The following is a 22,893-nucleotide window of genomic DNA, read 5'->3' as shown; positions in this document are numbered from 1 at the left end:
AATGTAGCACCTCATAATCTATATAGTATAATAAAATTATAATTGTAAATAATTCTCATTTTATATTTTATATGATTTTCTCATTTCAACTTTTTTTTGTATTTTTTTTTTATGATGGATATAAATATCCACTTATTTTTCAATGCAGAAGTAAGCCATTTTCTGTGAATGTACAGCCAAAAATAGCTAGAAACAGATGAGCCCAGAAGCCTTGCACATGAAATCTTCAAATGGCTCACAAAAAAAAAAAGAGGAGAGAGATAGTGATAACTGTTTTTTTTTTTAGGTTTTTTTTTCAGCCACCCTGTTATCTTTGATAAAACTCATACAAAAAGATAAATAATAGAATTTGGAATACAAAAGGAATTTGCATCACAGTCGTGCAATCATGTCCTCATTTCTTCATATGCTTTTTATTTACTATTTATTTAAAATTAGTGATCTATGACTTGCACTCCTTGTTGCTTTTCATTGTGTAGTTATATGGAATGTGTCACATAATGATTGGTTGTCACTTGATCACATGACCTCATGGACCTCATGTCCGTTCTCTTCTCAACATGCACCCGAGGAAAAAAGTGACACAGACGGGACAACCCTGATGCAGACTCAATAAGAAACCCAGCACCACTAAACTATTCACCTAATCATCTCAACAGAAGAAGAGGAATGAACCAGACTGTCTCTTCTATCTCATTCAATGCTTTCACTTATTTCAAACGGCCTAGCATAATTCCTAATTGGCCTTGTATAATGAGCTTTGAGCATGAGCAGGAAGCGGTCAGCATGTGGGTGTTCTTAGACAAACGCTCAGAGGGAGAGTCTGAATTACTAACTCGCACTAATAACAAAACAACAGCATGGTTGTATTAACAGAGCAGAAAGCGGCAGCGCTTTGCGGAGCATCGCTCCATTTGCAATAATCTCCAACGAATGTCAGCATTCGGCGATTCGCTGTCTGTTGCTGACGAGCCTCTAGCAGCAATCTGGATGAGCATCTGTGAGTGGCTGGTCTAGCGTGATGTGCAGCCATGGCTACCAGCTGCTGTGCTGCTTGTGTGCTCTACTCTCTCTCTCTCTGTGGATGCAGGTCACATTTCTCTCCAATATTCAAAGATTCAGAAGTAATAATATTAAGCATAAATAAAATAAAGCATTTTTAATCACCACTATATCTTTTAGGCATTTGTTTAAATGACTATTTATTCACATATTCCCCAAACATTCTCATCACCACAGTGCATCCAGATATTTCACTTTTTCATTATTCTGAATGCTGATTACCATTAGACTTTCATCATGTTTTGGGCAGATTTTCTCCACTGGCTTTAGGACAGAGTGTGGATAGATGACAAGAAATAAAGCAAAAGTAAGTGCTCAGGACATGAAACGGTATCGATTTGAACCTGCAACTGCTCAGCACCAAACTTATACAAACCCTGATGGAGTGTATTTGGCACAGGTTTTTTGAGACTTTGGCCATGTTTAGTATGAGAATCCAACTCTTTAACTGTGTAAACAAGTCAGAATGCATGAAATGGCATTTTAAGTTAAAGAGCAAGCAGAGGTATGAGTACAGTATATAACAGAGACTGACCTGGACTTACAGGTCATGCATGAGCTGCAGCACCTGCTGGGAACTGGCCTGACAGTGCAGTCTGACAACACGCACACACACACACAGAGTAAAGGAACTGAGTTATCATTGTACCAGAAAGGTTTGACATGGTTTCATAAATGTTCTCTTGGCCTTGGTGTTTTTTAACAGCATGTGAATTTTGGGCTGTTTGTCGTGATGACAGGATTGCTCAGAGACTTCGCAGAAAATCTGTCAACATCTTTTGTCTGTTAAGACATCATTTTCAGAAAGTGAACATATAGATTACCCCAATCTAAAAGGGACAGTGCAATTATTTAGAGTATATTTTTGTCATTTTTATATCACTTAAAACATATTTTTTTTTTATCTATCAGAATGTCTAAGCTTTTATTCCATATATAGAAAGTAAATAGGAACTGGAGCTATTATTCTTCATAAAGGACCATTAAAGCAGACTCTGCCCCATCTGCCATTGGCAGGCCAAACAGATAGTCCCGCCCCACACTCACACCATTGGTCGAATCAGTGTGCCTTTGTGAAAAGCATACAAAGAGATTTTTTGACAGCAGTCTTTACAAATGGCATGCACTACAGAGGTCTTAGATCATATCTAATAACTTTCAAAAACTATTTTAAGTAAGTTTTTGGAAGGATTTTTCATCAGCTAAAGAATCTGTATTTTGTTAAACAACAGTAAAATCCACCTTTTCATTCATGTCAGTAATTAAATATGGTGCTACCCTCACTTATGTCTATATATATATATATATATATATATATATATATATATATATATATATAAGACTCCAACAGGAGAGTTATAGCTAATAGTTGAAAATGGTCCTCCAGCTTCTACTGTTCACTAGAGCCAGAGCCTTTAAAAAAAAAAAAAAAAAAGCCTTTCTTTTCTCTCTGTCTGGTGTGACAGCAGATGTGACTCTGCTTTTGTCATTCACCTCTGATTCCTTAAATCCTGTCTTATTTGGGAGTGTGTGCAGAATAGTTCATCTGCCTGCGCTAGACAGATTGTTCCTGTCCTCAGGCCTCAGTCAAGTGCTGTTGTCTTTTGTCTCCCTCGCCCTCATCCTCTTTCTTTCCTTTCATTTCTTTGCTGGACTTCCTGGTGTGAGCTGGACAGGGCTGATCACAGGGCTGTGGTGGGCATCCTGTCCCATGCTCGGGTCCTGCTGTGCAGGGAGCTGGCTCTACTGCTGCCACCCTCCTCCAGAGTCTGGCAGCGCTTTGACACTGGCCCTCACCTCCTCCACACACTACTTAGCTCCAAATGTTCTTCTGTATTAGTGCAACCATCCAAACCTTTGTCTACCATTTCTGCCGCTCTTCAGGTCTTTCAGAAAGTACCATTCATCTGCTGTTGTTTTCCAAAATGTGAAATAAAAAAGAAAAAGTAGGATAAGAGAAACTTGAGAAGTGAGAGCTGCAAGAACATGACCATTATTTGTAAACCCGCTTAAGCTCTGTTAATGTGCCATCTGCTTTTTTTTGACACAAGGTTTATTTTTCTTCTCAAATACATGAGCTTTATTGCTTAAGACTGATTCAGTATTAGTAAAAAACGATCATTAATATGCAGAAATACAGTCTCAAGTAATCACTCAAAGTAAGTATGTGTAAACTGTGTGCAGCCATACTATACAGTAAGACTTATGAGTTAATGTATAAGACATATGAGTTGTAAACTGTATCACAGTTTCCAAAAAAATATTAAGCAACACAACTGTTTTCAACACAGATCATAAGATGAAGCATTAGAATCATCATGATTTATTAGAGTGATTTCTGAAGGACTACGAGACACTGAAGACTGAAGTTATGGCTGCTGAAATAAATTACACTTTAAAATATATTAAAAAAGATAACAGTATTTGTTTTATATATTTTTGATCGAATGAATGCAGCTGTGTAGAGCATAAGAGACTTTTTTCAAAATCCAAAAAAAAAAAAAAAAAAATTTAAAATAGAAATCCAACTCCAAACTGGTTATTAAACAATACTAACAGTATTGTATTGTATGAGTATTTTTCAACATATTGTCAGGATTAATCAAGAACTAATGGAATGATTATGAACTAATGGATGACTTTTCATAATTCAGCTAAATCTAATTTGTTTTTTTTGTTTTTTTTTTTGTTTGTTTTGTTTGTTTGTTTGTATACTTTATTGTCCTTTTTAAGGAAATTTGTCTTGGACTCAAGCTGCATTGATTCACAACATATACATACATACACATATTCACACACAACCAATAAAAAGCTAAAATATTAACAGCAGCAACAGTCACCTCTTTCCACCATATAGGCAATAAAAAATAAAAAATGGATCCGATTCAACATGACTACATTACTACATCTTGCTATTTTACATATTAATTGATACAGGAATAAATGACTTTTTGTAACGGTTGCTCTTACACAATGGGACACTATACCATCTCCCTGATGGCAGAAGCTGATACATTGGGAATAAAACATGGCTTGAATCACTCACTATTGTCTGTGCATTTTTAAAAATCAACGATTCGTAAATTGATTGAAGACTGACATAATGTCATCTATTCCAATTCATTGCAATGTTTTCTGTTTCTGCTGAGAGTGTGGTTATGTTGAATGAGCCTGCCCCGTCCAGTAGAATCAGCTCTGTGGCAGACAGTATAATGTCAGGCATCCTGAGCACTTAAAGCAGGTTGTGTAATTCCCTCACCTCACACACAAGCCATCTGCAGCACCTTTGCACCTCTGGAGACAGACATGCTGCATTAACCTATTATACAATCACACCGCCCTTAATCAGCAAATGTCAAACAGCCCCCACATTTATCTGCTCTACAGCCACTAATGGACTCAAATCCATCCAATGTGCACGACCCGTGCCCTTGTTCAGGACTGTGTTTGTTTGCGTTTGACTCCCATAAACCATCCCAAAGAAAAAAAAGAGAGAGGGAGAAAACTCCCGTAGTCATCTCTGAAGCTGGACTCACAATGGGAGTCTGATTAAATTAGAAGGCTGTCCAGCAGCTAAGGCTGCAAATCCAATAACCTCCCTCCATTTACTGGCACGCAACTTAATTAGGTTTTTAATACAGCTTAGTGCATGGAGCTGGGCTGAGCTGGCCCGGCCTGGACACTGCTGCCTCTGCCTGCTATGAGAGAGCTGGAGAGTGTAACTACCCCGCTGACCCTGGTGAAAGGACACCATCTGCTGGCTCCCAGGCTAACTGAAGCCAGCGCAACACAGACACGGCAGAAATGAGCACTCAGGTAACTGTATTGGCCATTTACATATTTAGAAAACACAAAAAATGGCAATTAGAGAATACTATGCTTTAGATGTTAAAGCAATTATTACACATTAAACAGATTTACTGGGGGAAAAGTTACAAATCATATACATTACATGGAAAACTTATAAACAGTGCTGCAAATTAAACAGCAAGAATGTGCTTTTAAATAGTTCTAACAATTTCCCAAATTTCATGTGGTTGTCAAACTGATCAATCTGAGGAACACTGGTGGTCCATAAAGGATGTGCTCAATTGGTCTGTGAGTTGACTGTTTAAATCATTTATTATTATTATTATTATTATTAACCACTTATATAAAAAAAAATACTTTAAAAAACCAACACTATTATTGAAAAAAAAATTATTTTGGTGTTTTAATTTTTTGGAAAAATAAAACAATACTGTTAAAAACAATAATATTGTGAAATAATATTAAAAGTATTTTTTTAAAGCTTGTATTTAAATCGAGTTTAAGAAGTAATTTATTTCTGTGACGTCAAAGCTGAATTTTCAGCATCATTACTCCAGGCCTCAGTGTCACATGATCCTTCAGAAATCACTCTCATGTGCTGATGTATTGATCAAGAACAGATTTTTCTTTTATTGCTCATTTGATATTTTCATCAATGTATTTGAAGGGTTCTTAGATTAACAGAAAGTGAAAAAAATGTCTTCAATGCATCCATGCTGAATAAAACTATTAATTTCCTTCAAAAACATTTACAAAATATATTGAATGAGGGGACATTTATGTTACCTGCATGTTTTAACATTTATTGTATTATTATGATATGAAAAGCAACACAACAGTTGAATTATGGATTGGCAGCTCAAGACAGGATCAGTAAAAAAAAAAAAAACTACATAAACTTTAGCTCTACAGGTGAAATTTTAATTCATTTCTGTGGTCATCAAAAATATGCCTCTGTGGCCCCTGAGTTTCTGAAACAAATCACTTTAAACTACAGTGTTTCTGCAGGATTATAAACTCAAATTTAAGACTTTTTAAGACCTTTTTTAAGACCTTAAGACCTGCACAAATAAAATTCATATAACTGTAAAAAGCATAAGGGGAAGTCGTGGCTTAATGGTTAGAGAGTTGGACTCGCAATCTGAGGGTTGTGAGTTCGAGTCTCAGGCCGGCAGGAATTGTTGGGGGGGTGCATGTACAGTTCTCTCTCCGCTCTCAATACCACGACTGAGGTGCCCTTGAGTCACGTCACTTTCATAATTTACAGTTCAGATACAAATTTTCACAAAAAGTGATATAAAATAATAAACTTTACATTTCAGCCTTTAAAGTCAAAAGTATTAATTAATTGAAACAATTATTATCAATTAATTATTACATTAACATAAATTAGGGGTGTGCGAAAAAGACGAAAAATATCTAGATCATTTTCTGTGATTTTATTGATGCCGATAATTAGACAATATTTTGCTGAGGACTTCCGTGGACAGCTGACTCCTGAATTTTTTGATATTCTTCATATTCTGTGTGTTCAGTTCACAGCAAAGATATCAATTAACCACCAACCAGTTTTATGGGCATTTTTACCTTAAGGACATTTTTTTCTACAAGTGTGCATCATCTTTTGAGTCAAAATCTTGCATTTGGGCTGTTACCAAGCAAATGAAATCAGTATCCGTATTGGAGAAATAGAGCAAAAACAGTAAATATGGTGTCTACAACATAAGTCTCTTAATATTAAATAGTTTATTAAACTGTCGTATAAATTCGATATCACATTTGTAATCATTTGGAGATAAAACGGCACTCCTCGTGTACTATTAACTGTATGAAATTATATAAATATACATTGTCTGCCCTATATCTTGAATTATGCAATGACTCTAAATGCATTTTAATAGACTGATTAAAGCAGTGAAAGAATGCACTAGTCTAACCTACTTGACTTCATCACGTAATGTATGCATTCACTCTGTAGGTGTGTTTTGTGTTTGCTTTTCGCAATATAATATCAAATCGCACATTGCCAAAACAACCATTTACGATATTATCGCACACCCTTATTTTTAGATTTTTATAATGCATTCTCTTCTTATCAATCCACCAGTTAACATTTTTAGTTAACAAGTTTTTGCATTGGTCTGAGCTCTGAACAAAACAAGTTTTATTGAAAATGCTAATTTATTCTCTGCCAGCAGGTGGAGTGTTTGGTAGAGATATATCCGTTTCCCTGGTAACGGCAGAACACAAAGCAGCAGCACCGGACTCTGAACGTGCAGCGTTCCTGTTTATTCAATGAAATCAGAGCCTTTTTGAAGATTAATCGTCACAGTCAGCCGTATCGCAATTCTGGGCTCTCCGTCCCCTAATTTAAGACCTCTTGATATCATAATTAAGACTTTCTTGTACAGTTGAAGACTTTTTAAGGAAAGGACTTAAATTTGATGCAACTAAATTTAAGACCCCGCGGAAACCCAGAACTAAATTATTTGAATTTTATGTGTCAAAATGGTCTCATAACAGTACAGCTATACACAAATAAAACCATTAATCTCTTTTAGGATATTCCAATGAGAACAGGGCTCACAAAAACGGCAACATTAGCAGTTACTTAGCACAGCATATCAGAACAAATGAGGCAGGTTTAGTTCCTTCAATGCACAAACAAACCAACAGAAGAAGATCTCAACAAATGGAACGACAAATCACTAAATCCGGTGAATTTACGAGGCTCCCATCAGCAGCATGCTGCAGATAGTGGTGGGAATGGGTATGTGAGGCTTGGAGGAAGGATAAGCGGTAAAGAATATATCCAATCTGTCTTGGCTTGCCCAGTTAAAACAGGCCTGCCAGCGGCAGCAAGGACACAGTCCCTCACTCCTCCCTAAAGCCTCCTGCTCTGTCAGGACCACAGCTCGACTGACCGCAGGCCCCGGATCTCACAGCCTTTACCTGTTACACTAGCCAATCTCTGTTGTTGAACAGGATCTCTGCTTCATCTATCTATGCTTTTGTTATTTACAGGACTGGGTTTGGACCACATGTAGACAGGGTGCTCATTTAAAGTATAAATGTTACCCAAATATATGATTAATCAGATCAATCTTTGGATACACAATAAATATCACAAGATTCTGTCAGTTACAACCTGAATTTGGTTTTTGAGCTATACAAATATGGCAATCCCATTTAAAAAGAAATGTTAGTTGGCTATGAAAATCCCCTTTTCATCGGACTTACTGGGCTTGTGCAGTTTAAGACTGGATAACAGAGACAGCGGTGCATGTGGCCAGTCATTAGATGGACAGATCTTTTGACCCTCCCTATGAAAAGCAATAATTACCTATTTATGAGCCTCCTTATCCATATCCAAATAGGCAACCCAAAATGTCTGCATGCTTACAATGCTTAATCTACTAAACAGTGGTATAATCTAATGACCACCAATACTAAAGTAATACTAAAATACAATACTGCAACTTTGTTTGTCCTTACAAACATTGCACAATGTAACCAAAAAGCCAGAGTAAAGTTTTGATCTACTTGACTACATGCTACGACAAGAATCTGCTCTTAAATTATACAAACATTATGTAAATGATGTAAACCCATATGTGATGTTGGATCCCTATAAAGTTTGTTACCACCATCAGCTTTAACAGCGGAAACTCCACACAGGGCCTGTGAAAGGAGCTAAGTGAGCACTATTTGATGTTATAAATGAGGTCTTAGCACTGGATGGAGAGCGCTAGGATGCACCACATAGCGATTTACAGTTTTCACGCCTCGGGATGTGCCCAGCACCCACGTAAGCAGGAGCAGTAGAGCCACCGCTCCACAAGACTCTGTCAGCAGGCTACGGAGCTGTTGCCCCCGGCAGTGTGGGCCAGCTGGTCCACCAAGGGTAGAGGAAAGGGAAATTAGGGTGGAGAGGCTCCCTGCTGCCCCCTAGCTGCATAATGAAGAGTAGGAGAGTGTGTGATGCTACGCCACAACTTGGTTCTTGTTAAGAGAAGAAAAATGTTTCTTGTTAAGAGCCACCTGGTTTTTGAAAAAGGAAAATTATTAAAAATTAACCGTAAAAATTCATTTGCTTAGTGCATAGTAATGTGTTATAGTGTTGAAGGAAATAAAACTTAAATGTCCATAAAACTTAATGTAAACCTCCAGGGCATTATATATTTTTTATATATATTCTTACAGTGTATCACTCTTGGATTAGTTTGAAGTTCTTTGTACACTAGAAAATAATACTTTTATTCAGCAAGGAGGCATTCAATTGATCAGTTAAGACATTTATAATGTTTCAATAAATTTACAAGAATCCTGAAAAAAAATTATCACAGTTTCCAAAAATATTAAGTAGCATAACTGTATTCAATATTGCTAATGATAAGAAATGTTTCTTGAGCATCAAATCAGCATATTAAAATGATTTCTGAAGGACCATGTCAGACTGAAGCCTAGAATACAATTCAGCTTTGCCATCACAGGAACATATTACTTTTTAAAATATATTAAAATAGAAAACAGTTATTTTACATTGCAACAATATTTCACAACAATACTGTTGTTCCTGTTTTTTTTTATCAAATAAATGAGCATAAGAGACTAATTTTAATGCTAGTGTATGATGATTATGATCAGCAAGGTAAAAGAGAGATTAAATAATATCCTGATATACTTAATGCATTTGATCCAAAGCACCAAACTCTGACACTTATCAAAACAAAACAAATGTTAACTAGACTTTTAGATTTTCTTTTAAACACTTCTGAGACAGGATTTCTCTTCAGCTGCATTGACATCTTTCTCTCTTCTGACTTTTCTTCTGAAGTTCAGATTTAATTGTTGTAATATGGTTACCTACCCACTATCAAATAATGACAATTGAAGGACAATTATTATATTTGATTTGAAGAAGAGAAGTCCAAATAACTGCCCTCTTTTCAAAAGCTTTTATTCTAAGGAGACTGAGTTTAAAATACTGTCCTGTACATCTGACCCAGAAAAGACAATGATTAGCATACGGATGCTAAAGTAACAGTGACAAGCATCATCCACATCACGCATGCCATCTTCACTCCATGCCAACTTCATTTGCAAGTGAAAAGTTTACTAAGCTTGCTTGCTTTTGGGAAAAGTGGCATGCCTTTTTTCTCACACACACACACAGAGTATTAAATACATGAATGTGTGTGTAAGTGAAGGATGGGGTGTGTAGAGGGGGTGGGTGGCAGGGAACCAGATGAAGCAGCCCTCGCCCGAGGCCCAGCCATCTCCCCGGCAGCAGCGCGGCTGTTCTCGGGCCGGTACAGGCGGACATTTGTTCCAATGCACCATCTCCTCCAGCCTTTTCAGCAGCACTCCAGCTACCGCTACACATGGCTCTCCATCCACGCTCCCCTCCACGCACATCCACACGCCACTACCATCTTTCTTTATGCCTCCATATGGCTGACAGAAGCCTGTAGATTTAGGCACACATCTGCGTATACGCTACAACACTGCTTTAAGGAACAGGAGCGTGTTTGCTTCTGTGTGTGTTGGTGAGAGGGAGTGATAATTGGTAAAGATGCTCATTGGCAGATGTGTGTTTGTGGGGCTGAGCGGAGAGGAGAGAACGTTTGAGGAGCTAGTGTGAGCGGGGACTCGGAGCAGGTGAAATTTTGGACAAATAATCAGATATCAAGCAGGGTTCTGTTTCTAGGCAGCCCAAAATGAGTCTCTATCAGGGTACTGTAGCTGACAAACATTTTTTATTCAACATCAAGACTTTGATTTGAATGTACAAGTGGATATTTTAGGTACTTCATTAATCACCTTCAAATAAAAATAATTATCTTTACTAGTTCCTATACATGGTTCTGTAGTGTGACATTCATTTTATAAAGCACAAACCATGTCTCTTAAGGGCATAAAAACAGCATTAATAAGAATGAGCAAAATTATCATTTAGATGGAGTATAGTATGCCACTCCGCAGGACTTGTAATTTTCCTAAAAAAAAATTCTTGTTAAATACCCATTAATGTTTTCTGAAATTCATTTTGACGGGTTGTGCATTATTTTATGCTTTTTCTATTCAGTCTTCCCAAAATGAAATGAACAATGAAATTCTATGACTTGTACAAAAGCTGTCAAGTACTTTGTGAACAATGGATGAAGAAGACTGAAACAATGGATGAAGACTGAAAAAAAAAACTATTTTGATTCAGACTAATTAGGTAATGAATCATTCATCTGTGAACCAGTCTGACTGATTCATTGAAAAGATTTCAAATGATTTGATCCCATACTGGACATTATGGCTGTTTGACTCTATATAAATGCATATTCTGGCTGATGTTTATTATCTCTGCAAAACTAGAAAAAGGTGTATCTATTATAGAAATGTTCATTATTTCTCAGGGAAAAAAAAATCCTGCTATTTCTAAGTTTTCCCATGTACACCCCCTAATACATCAGCTTACAAAGCAATGACAGTTATGCAGTAACGAGAAATGATGATACTTAGAAATGATAATACATGTTACATCTATATGAATAATAATAACATTAATTCTATATTTAATACTGGAGACGTACCTGAGATCTTAAGCGCATTCATTAAATTAAAGTTAGTTCCAAAATAAAGTTTTGACATAATTGAATGTGTCTGGGGCTAATAGTAAAAAAATATCTATCCTTATTTCAAGTAATTCATTTTTACGTTAGAAATGACAAGAACGTCATTCCTACATTATTTATGAATTCAGAACATAGTCAAAACTAAAAATATACATATTTTTGTTCATTGACCTTAAAGAGTCTCTGCCACTACATTAATGAGACAATATGAAATCAGGCAGAAATATAAATAAAAATAAAAAACACTTATTACTCCACCCAAAGTGGCTTTTACCACACTAACATCAACTATTTTACACAGCACTAAAGCGATGCTAAGAATGCATTTACAAAATAAAAATAGGATTGACACACATGTATTAGTGATGTTCTCTATAAAGCCGAAGCTATTACGCACAATCGTTGGCCAACACTCCGAGCCTTTCATATATCACTGGCCCTGATCTCTAGGCAGAAAATATGCGAATACCACGTGGAAAATAAATAAATAACTTGCAGGAGTGAAACATTGTGTGCTGAAAACCCCTGTGTTGCTTGGCGTTGGCTCGAATGGTAAAAATAAATCAAGCTGATTTTCCAAATGTTTCATGCGTGCCACGCTGTTGCAGCTCTTCGCAGCACAGATTGCGAGCCCGTTCAAGAATATCTGAGGTGGGGCCCCGGCTATTTGCATGTACGCCGGAGCCATTTGCACCATCTTATTAACACGTACACCTTAACCCATGGGCTGTGGGGTGAAGTGCCCTACAGAGCAGAGATACCCGGGGCACTGAAGACGCGGGAGGGACCAGACCTCTCAGTCTCCTACTCAGAGCTGAGAGCTGAAGTTTGGCTCTGGCACCTTCTGTCTTACATACCAACAGTAGAAGAGAAATGTGTGTGTCAGCATCACAATAAACAAAGCTTTTAGACAGCGAGAGAGAGGAACAGTGCGATGCGGTTAACTCTCACAAATTGATTTTTCTCTATTTTGGCCAGCAAATGAAATTTGCCTTCATGCACACTGAAACTTTTGCTTTGTGTTGAAGAATAGCTAGAACATATTGAATCCTTTCTGAATAGTTCATAAAAAGCACAACGAAAACGATTTAATGGCAAAAATCATCTCCCGCGTGTACATAAGTCAAATAAAAAAAGCTGTGATTATGTATTCTCTATGGTAAACGGAACTATAAATATTTCACACATACAGTATAGATTCTCTCTAATCGCTCCATCTCACCTCTGAGCTCGGTCTGCGAGCTCCTGTGAGAAATGTTGCGTAATTGTAAAGGTGACGAACCATTTTAACAGCTTCAGTTACGTGAGGAAAGCTCACTTACATGCCCACACTGCACAACTTTCTAAAAAAAGCATCCTTTTCATTATGGGGACACGTAACTTTTCTTTGTATCTGCTTCTCTTTGGTTCGAGGAGGTGGATATTCGCTAATATGTAAAGTAGTGGAGGAAACAGAAGGATGTTGTGCGCCCAGCAGAAGCTCAGTTCAGGCTGGAGGTACTGTGGATACACCCACACTCACTCACTCGCCCACATGCTGGCTCGGGCGGTGTGCCAGACGCCCCTCAACCCTACAGTCAGTGGCCACATGTGCCCCTGCCTGAAACACACACACACACACACGCACGTGCACACACACACACGCGGTCTGAAGTGGTATTAGCGTAATGCTCAAATCTTACACATATATAAAAAAAACTGTATCTGATTCCAAGTATTATTATAGACACACTGAGAGGTTAGAAAGCTGCAGGATGTAAATCTAATCAGTGGCTTCTTGAATTGATAACCATTCTGAATAAATGTAATTCCTGAAGAACAGAGTATATACTACCGTTCAAAAGGTCTGTAAGGTGTTGGGTTTTTTTCAATACCTTTTTTTCAAAGAAGATATAATACATGAATCAAAAGTGACAGTAAAAACAAAATTTTATTTCAAATGTTTTTTTTCTTCTATTCAGCAAATAATCCTAAAAATAATTGATGATAATAATGGGAAATGTTTATTGAGCAGCAAATCATCATATTAGAATGATTTCTGGTGGATCATGTCATGTGACACTAAAGACTGGATTGAAGCTGAAAATTAAGCTTTGCCATCACAGGAATAAATGACAGTAGTTTATTTCAACTGGTTACGTTAATTCTTTGTACTTTTATTAATCTACCTTATAGTTTGACATTCTTTTCATATCTGAATCTTTTCAAGATTCTTTAAGGATGTCAGTCTGCAAGAACCTGATTTGTTGGGTGTGTCCAACTAAAATACGTTTTTTTGTTTGTTTTTTCCCCATGAAATTGGATTTTTACAGACCTTAACACACAGATCAGATTTCACCACATGCAAAATGATCAGTCCAAATTGGATTTGTGTGCAATGTGAACAAATCCTGAATTCTATAAATGTATTTTAAAACACTTTAATTTTCAATCTTAATTGAAAACCTGTGAATCATGGGAGAAATTGACTCACTGTCACCCCAGAGATTTGCACCCCTAATTGTGACCGGCTTTAGCTTTAGTCCCTCATGCAAATGTAGTGATGTCATGGTGTGATACACTAAACAAGCTCCTATAAGGACTTTTCATGTGATGCAGGACTCGAGGTCAGTGCCACAGGTGTGCGTACCTCTGCTTCATGCGCTGGTGCATCCTCCCATGTTGCACACACTGCTCTTCAATCTCTTCACAACGACCTGACACTTTCTCAGTGCTCTCCTGCAGGTGCTCTTCCTCCAGAGACAACTGCTCAATCTCCACTCTACAGTACAAACACATACTTATGTTTTATAATCCACATTTCCATACTGTTAAATAAAGATGCTTTAACTCTAATAATGCTTGGTCTGATATTAGGTCATTCAGACCACAAATATACCATGCAGTTTAAATGCAATATATACACCATGTATCTTTGCAGTCAGTTATCAGCTGATGTAATATTTTTTAATATGATAAATTCAGGATTTCCTCAAATATATGAAGGCAGCCTGTAAGAAGGCCTATCAGAAAGGGGCAGAAACCAAAAATTTTTTTTTTTTGCCTTTGTTTGGGAGCAGAGAGGAGGGCAGATTTGAACTTGCATTAACCACTATGCCATGGCTCCAACACTAGTTATTTAGGCAGAGAGGAATGTGTGGATCTTTCCTTAACAAGAGTACACTCTCATTGCACCAGAAACACTGGAGCACTCTGCCATCAGGTACTGCCAAGTCAACTTCATTAGTAGCGTAAACACCCTGCTCTCCAAAGTTAAAGAGCCAACACGGAAGAATCTTTGATTTAATGTGTAAACATGTTTAATGTGCTGACATTGTAATGGGTTATGTTTGATTAAATTGTTAATGATACAAGTGTTTAAATCCACCACCACAACTTGCTTTGATATGCTGCATCAGACACGTGAGAAACCTTCATCCAAGTCTTATGCAGAATGAATCTTGTCGCCAGCGTGCTGCGTGCTCATCTGCCTATACTGTAGGTTTAAAACACTGCACTGAACAGAAGGCCACACTGTCACCGGATATAAAACAACAAGGCAGGGAGATCAGCAGATGAAAATAAATCAAGTGTGTGAGTCTAAACGCCATTCCTGTGAGCTCATGAATGTTTGCACGACTCTACATTTCTGTCTCAAGTTAATCATTGCTACTAATATTTTTTTTTTACTGAAATAAAAATATAAAATCAACAATTAAAATAACTGTTAAATGTGAATGTAAAAAATTCAAAACTGTAATTTAATTACATTTTAATCACTAAACTAAAAGAAAAAAATGGCCCTAAATTTATTAACATGGTATATTAAAAAAATGCTTTTACTTGAACTTTTTATTTTTTAACATCAACATTTTAAATTATATTTACTATAAATTTATAAAAGAAAGTGCATATTTTAGGTGGTGTGACCAGTATTGAGTACATGTACAGTAAATGAACATTCTTTCCAGAAGGCCAACAATTCACTAAAAATGTTTTTTTATTTTTTTATTGGTCTTATGAAGTATTCTAATTTGTTGAGATAGTGAATTGGTGGGTTTTTGTAAAATGTGAGCCAAAATCAACACAATTAAAATAACCAAAGACTTAAACTACTTCAGTCTGTGTGCACTGAATTTATTTAATACACAAACTTCACAATTTGAGATGAATTACTGAAATAAATGAACTTTTCCATGACATTCTAATTTATTGAGATGCAGCTGTAAATGCAATAATGTACTGCTACAAAATATTCCTGCAAAATCAACCCTTACAGTAGACAACGTGAACATTATCCCTTATGTATTTTTTAAAATATCCCTGTTTATTTTAAGCTCTTATGTTGATTTCATTCAAGTTATGCAAATGCTGTACAGCTTTCTTCACCTTTTGTGCTTCTTTGCGGTTGACTTGAATAGTACTGTGCCATGACATGAATTTTTAAAGATACAAATATTCCGTCCCAGTAAATGTAAAGTAATAAAAACTGCATGTTAGTAAAGTATGAGATTTGTTACAGTAAAACATGTCACAGTGAGACAAACTTCCTGGCATTCATCCAAACCCCATGTTCATCTTCTTATCTTTCGACAGAAACACTAAAAATGCAGTAAATACAGTATAGTCAGTAATACGTTGAGATGATTCACCGCATCTATCTTCCTCAGAGGTCTTCTTGAGTTCAGCGTGCTGGTGGAAGGGGGAGGGCGAGCAGCAGTGGCCTGTACCTTCCCAAGCTGGGCCGACTGACCATGGCAGATTGCAAGCTGCGATGTGAGTAATGCGCTTTACACTGTTTTAACAGCTGACTACCCCAGAGGCCTGAGGTGAGAGGCACATGTGATGGGCAGAGAGCAAAGCCTGCACGGCGTGTGCCAGGGTACAGTGACAGCTCCCTTACTGGGGCACAGACTAGAGCAGTATGGCACGGAAAGGATGCCACACTCTGGATAACACACCATGAGTGGCTCTGATCTGAATGTCGGACTCCGCGAAGATACACAATTCACAAAGCATCAACAAGATCAAACAGTTGAGGAGATGATGTCAAGCAATCTGCATTTCAAATATGGAAACTCATTTTCACTGATCGCACAGTTACAGTGAACACTATGTTTAGTTCAGCTGTAGATATGCTAGACGTCAGAGTCATGACCAAAGAAGCGCTGATATTTGAAACAGCACATATTCGTCTTGAAACAGACAGGGTTCCCACATCTTTTGACCAATGAATTTCTACTTATTTTACTAATTTGTGATGACTACTTCATTCGTTAGTGAACTTTGTCAGTCATGTTTCACAAATATACATTTATAGTTGATTAAACATTTCACAGCGGAGCAAAAAAATAAAAATATATATATATATATTTTGTAATGAAAATATGAATACGGTATACATGATCTGAAAGTGCTTCGTACCTGCTGCTCCGGGCCAGTTCCTCCAGCTTTGCCCCGAGCACCTGACACTTCAGTTTTCCGATCAGGCTGTTCTGAGCACTCAGAAGAGCATCTGTTTCTCTGACTGTGAACAGGTAAAGTATTAACTCATTAACACAGCAAACACACAGATGTGCTAAAATATAAAAGACTGGGACAGCAACACAAAGCAACAAACAAATAATGTTCTTCCTGGGTCCACAAGTTTAGGATCATGTGTCAAAATCTGAAATTGAGAACTGAGATGATCCAAAGAACATCTTGTGTTTTAATGGAGGAATATCTGACATTCTGTACAAAAAGTCATACGACCATGGTCACACATTTTAATGTGTGACTTAATAGTGCAGATTTAGACAAATGTATTATTAATTTAAAATCACAATTATTCTTTGTCTGAAGTTAAAAACTAAAATTCTTTATTTCCAGATTTAAATGAGATAAATTGGGTCTCAGATTCAGTATATTTAAGATACATATTGAGCTATTCTGTAAAAAGAAAGAGCGAAGGAGAAGCAGAGACTGCAGGAATGTAGTAGCAATGTGGATTGTAATGTTAATTAATTTTAGTTTTCATTAAGTTCAAAAAGTTCAGAAGCTGTTGAAAATTTACCAAAAGATTCCTACTGGGTTTCTGCTCTTTGAAACTAGCTGGGCATGTGCAGGCCACAGAGAAAACACCACACACAAACAGGATAAAGAAACAAACTGGACTCTAAACAAACAGAGCACAGAGCAGAGTTTAAAATGTGGTATCATCTAGAGGCGATTCTGTCTTAACTACTAAAATCAATCCATTTGGAGTTAAAGAGACAGGGATGGGGGGACAAAAATAATTAGCTATCGAGAGTGGCCATTATATGCTTAGAGAGGGAAGTGGTCTGTGATATTAAAGGACTAATTCCATAAGCCCAGAGAACTTCCTGCTGAGCCTCTGATGCCATTTCTCTTTAGACAACATGTGTGCCGTGCAGTCGCGCCAGAAAGAAGCTCTTTGTTTTCTCTACGCTTTGTTCTGGCAATCGCCATGACTCAAGTTTCTGGAAACACAGGTAAATAAACTAAACTCGCCCATCCAGATGGTGCAACAGATGTGAGAGCAACACTCTGAAATCAGCAGACAGTGGGCAGTGCTGCTCATCTCCCCCCATTTTTAAACGCTAACTAATACGTAGCGCCGAAGCTCTGGAGCGCAGAGCATCTGCTCCCTTCGGCCAGCCAAAGGTTACAGGTGTTCCTGATGCTGTCCCGCACAGTGTGGCTCATGCCCGGAGCGTGTGGGGGTGAGGCAGGCAGAAGGGCGGGTAAGGCAGTTGTTCTGGCAAGGGGCAGCGCACCGGCGAACACCCACCACTCTTCTTGTGCTGCGCCTCCATTTGCTGGAGTGTCTGTGTCAGCTCACATTTGTGCCGCTGTGCCTGGAAGGTCAGAGCGGCCATGTCCTCTCCACAGCAGTGCTCTACCGCCTCCTTCTCCTGCCTGCAGAGTGAGAGAGAGCAAAAAATGAGAAGGATGCACACGTAGATCAATGATATACATGAAGATCTGGCGAGATTCAACACTAAAGTGTGTGATTTTTGTGTCACTAGCGTCACCATTCGGAATTGCAAAATGAATGTTTTCAAACAGGTTTCCTGATCACTCCCTTCTGTAATTGGTCAGACAATCAGACACCCCGCCCCCAAATTTACAGCACTGGTTGAGCCAGCCAGTGGCAGGCTGGATCAGGTTGCTCATACAAACATAACAATGCTTTGAAAGAGGTTGCATTTTAAGCTGCAATAAAAGTACTAACAAACACAAACCACATTTGTGCAATTCAAGGTACAAAAAGTTGTGCTACAGTATATAGAACAATGTGCAAAAACAGCACAATAAAAATATTACAACACAATTAAGGCAACAAAATTTAACTAAACTACTAAGACAGTTCACCCAAAAATTTAATTTCTGTCATCATTGACTCACCTTAATGTTGTTTCAAACCTATAGGACTGTTTCTTCTGTGGAATATAAAAAGAAATATTTTGAAGAATGTCTCTATGTTTTTGTCCATACAATGGAAGTGAATGGTCACCAAAACAGTATTCTTCTTTTTTGTTTTGCAGAAGGAATGAAAGCATACAAGTTTGGAATGACATGATATTGAGTAAATGATATTATTTTAGGGGTGAACTATGGCTTTTGACCATACCATGACCAGAACTATCTTACTAAGATCCAAAATGTATATATATAAAAAAAAACTATATATTTTTATGGTAACAAAAATAAATGAAAAATTATGCACAGTACAGTTGTATAGTCGGTAATAAACATTTAAGGCTGATAAATTCACTTAAATGCCCGGTATATGCAGGTGTGACAACAAGGTTATTTTGAATCTTAACATATAGTCTATACATTATACATCAACACATCTCTTCTCGCTCTACCATATTCACACCCCATGCATCACTTCATTTATGGCACCCTCATTTATTTTACCGCTGATTTCACTCACCTGTTATACACAATTCCTGGAATGCTCTGGCAGTAATGTAATCCATTCTACAGATATGCAAATAAAGCTTTGTTGACTCATAATGAGAAAAGAGAGAGAGATATGAAATCGATGAGTAGATCTTACGTTAAAGCACACATTCTTTACTCAGCCGCCAGGTTAAAGAGCATCTCGTTATGAGCAGCACAAATAAATTAACTAGTCTACACTACAAAAGAAAAGACATAATGCAGGCCAAAGAAAGTAAGACAGGAAAAAAGAAAAAAAAAACGCCCACAAAACTCAAGTCAAAGTGTGTTAATTAACAGTGAAGCCTGAAAACTTTTCTCGCACACTGGGTTTGGAATGTAGCTGGAGAAGTGACCGTCTCTGCAGGCCTGCTGTCGTCTGGAGTGTGAAGGCGCTCCGCCTGCGAGAGCTGTGTGAGAGAGAGCGAGCAGGGGGAGAGCGCTCGGCCCCCGCTGTGCTTGAACAGCGGCCTAAAACACCATCCACACCAGCGCTCAGCAGGGGCTCACAAAGGCCTCACAGCCAGCCATTTGTTACTGTGGCTTTCCAGGGGGCCCAGCCACTCACTGGGGTGCGGGGGTGTGGATAAAGTCGGGGGGGTCGGGTGTTTGTCGACCAATTAGCATGAGAGAGACCGCCAGAAAGTTACCGAGAGCACTTTAGGGAAAAAGTTGGATGAGCGAGAGGCCTTCGAGCAAGATACTGTGGACACTGACAAGACAGAAAGTTTGTGTATCTAAAGGAAGATAATGGGAAAAAAATATTTAAAGTAGTGTGTGGCTAGCAGAAGAACAAATGTGTTAGCATGCACTGATTGCCAAATATACAAATACAATTTTTTGACATTTTCATAGAATGATTCTTATATACTCAAGTTTTATCAATTAAACTAATGCCTAATATTGAATATCACTAACATGTCATATGTAATGTAGATTTACGAGAAATCGTGTGTATCTATCAAAGTTCCAAACAGTGCTATTGATAAATGTATTCACTTAGGATCCAGCGGCAGTGAAGAAATTTTATCTTACTAAAAGTTTGCTGACTGAATTTAATATGTGATGACGAGATAAATATACTGTGCACCACAAAATAACAAACACTGCAAAATGTGCAGTAAAGTTCATGAACCAATGACTCTTGTGAGCTGGTTTCTTCAATGAATCATTCAAGACGACTCGTGAATCATGTATGAGTTATCATTTTGTATAAGTTCTTTGAAGCATTCACTGAATGAACTAACTGAAACAGTCAAGCCTGGATTGCTTAAGCCCCTTTCACACTGCACGGCGGACCCGGCATATTGCCGGAACATTGCCGGGTCGCCTTCTGTGTGAAAGCAAACACGTCCCGGGATTGATTCCAGCATTGAACCCAGGTCGGGGACCTAGTAACATTGCCGGGTTCAACCCGGGACGAGCGCTGTGTGAACAAAAGCCAGATCTAATGCCGTGTCGAAGTTATGACGCGCGTTATCGTGCGACTCTTTTACCGGCTGTTTTGAAGGAAGACCAACATTCGCGATTAAAAAATATGTCCAAACTGTAATGAAGCAGAGATCAGTTAGTTCCTCACTTTCGACGCTGACGCCGAGATCGTTCGCTCGCTTCAGTGAAAGTATAACGTGCCTAACGTTTTCGACTCGTACATTACACGTCACGCCCTGATGTCACGTGTCGTTACGGGATCTTCACGGGTTGTGTGTGAAAGCACGCACATATCCCGGGTAATCACTGGCAGTGTGAAAGGGCAAAATCTAGCGACCCGGGAACAATTGCCGGAACACTTTACCCGTGTATTTGCCGGAATGGCAGTGTGAAAGGGGCTTTAGTGAACCACAACTCATTCCTGTCAGTCATGTACGACTCGAAATAAAGCAAGAACAGTTTTGAGCACTTGAAGGGATATTTTAAAACTCTCATTCGCTCCAAACATGTATAACTTTTGTACATCTCAAGATATTTGGAAGAATATTGGTTAGCACTGATTTCCACTGGTTTAAAAAAAACAGAGACCTTTTTCAAATTTTTCTGTGTTTCACTGAAGAAAGAAAACTATGCAGGCTTGTAACTACATAGTAAACTATGACAGAGTCCGATCACAGAATTTTCATTTTTGGATGAACTATCTCTTTAAGGTTTGTGAAAATTATAACAGAAGGGGAAAAAAAGAAGAAAAAAAAATAGGGATGGCAAGATTTTTAATGTTTTGAAAGAAGTCTCTTGCGTTCACCAAGGTTGCATTTATTTGATCAAAATAACTCTCATCTATTTGAAATACACTCTAGATATATTTAGAAATTTAATTTAGTTCTGTGATGGAAAAGCTGAATCTTCAGCAGCCATTACCTCTTCAGTGTTACACGATCCTTAAGAAATAATTTTAATATACTGATTTGGTGCTCAAGAAATATTTCTTAGTCATAGAGTATTCTTTTTATATATTGAAAACAGATCAACTTGCAAATTATGCATCTTTGTGAAATAAATTTCTGATATGTAAAAAAATCTCACTGACCCCAAACTTTTAAACGGCAGATATACATTTATTTGACATATTTTATGTTTATGTGTAAATATATGGGTAGGAAACACTTGACCCATTTTGAAGTCATTTCATTTGTGTTAATCAAAATCTGAAATGTCATCCATTTCAAGTGTTTGCACTGGCATGAACGGTTGTGAAGCCAGGTCAGACAGCTCTGACTCACCTCGCACCCTCTCCAGCCACTCCACAATGGCAGGTCAGTGTGTGTTTGCTCACTGCTGGTAATGATGTGAGTGAGGCCTAATGTCAAGAGCCATAGCCGGGTTCATCGGTCTGCCTGGTAGGGAGCAGCGTCGACCCGCGGAAAGCAGTTTCCGTAGCTGGGTGCTGGTGAAGCGCGAGGGCCGAGGGCTGCCTAAGTGGGTACTATTCAAGCTGTTGCCCATTTGATTTGGACTACCACAGACCGCTCGAGCGCAGAGTTTGCAGCACCCTGTGGTGCTCCGTGATCCTAAGCCAAAAATGACCAAATGCTACTGTTCCTAAAATGTGCACAAATTGGAGTCAGCCGTTTGGCTTCATGAGCACGCAACAGTACACAAGGACACTTCACATCATTTGTATGTTAATATATGTGCGAGAGAAACTTTCAAAAGTTAAGAAAGTACAGGCTGCACTGCGGGGTAAGAAGGGAAATGGACAGAAGTTGCTAATCTGGCATTCTAACATTCATCCCGGTTTTGTGATACAATTTCAGGATGACATACTCATCTTTCAAGCAGTAGAAATAGAAAGAGCACAAATCCATTTACAAGCATGTGAAGTTATGCACAATCATTTCATGTAAAAAAGAACATGAGCGTAGAATTTTTTGCTATCAAGATATCAGAAAAAAATTGTCTGGAATGGTAAGACAGGAAGTACAGCAAAGTGTTCACACTCTCAAACTTCAGATGTTTTATATCATTT

At 38.0% G+C, this 22,893-nt stretch overlaps 1 pseudogene; it reads right to left on the bottom strand.

The window, feature by feature from the left end:
* Positions 1–649: 649 nt before the first annotated feature.
* LOC132110334 (serologically defined colon cancer antigen 8 homolog) overlaps positions 650–22,893 on the bottom strand; it is a 45,542-nt pseudogene continuing 23,298 nt past the window's right edge.

The sequence above is a fragment of the Carassius carassius genome, chromosome 30 (assembly GCF_963082965.1).
Source record: "Carassius carassius chromosome 30, fCarCar2.1, whole genome shotgun sequence".
NCBI classification, from domain to species: Eukaryota; Metazoa; Chordata; class Actinopteri; order Cypriniformes; family Cyprinidae; genus Carassius; species Carassius carassius.
Note: the sequence above shows the minus strand (reverse complement) of the source record. Positions and strands in the feature narration are given on the sequence as shown.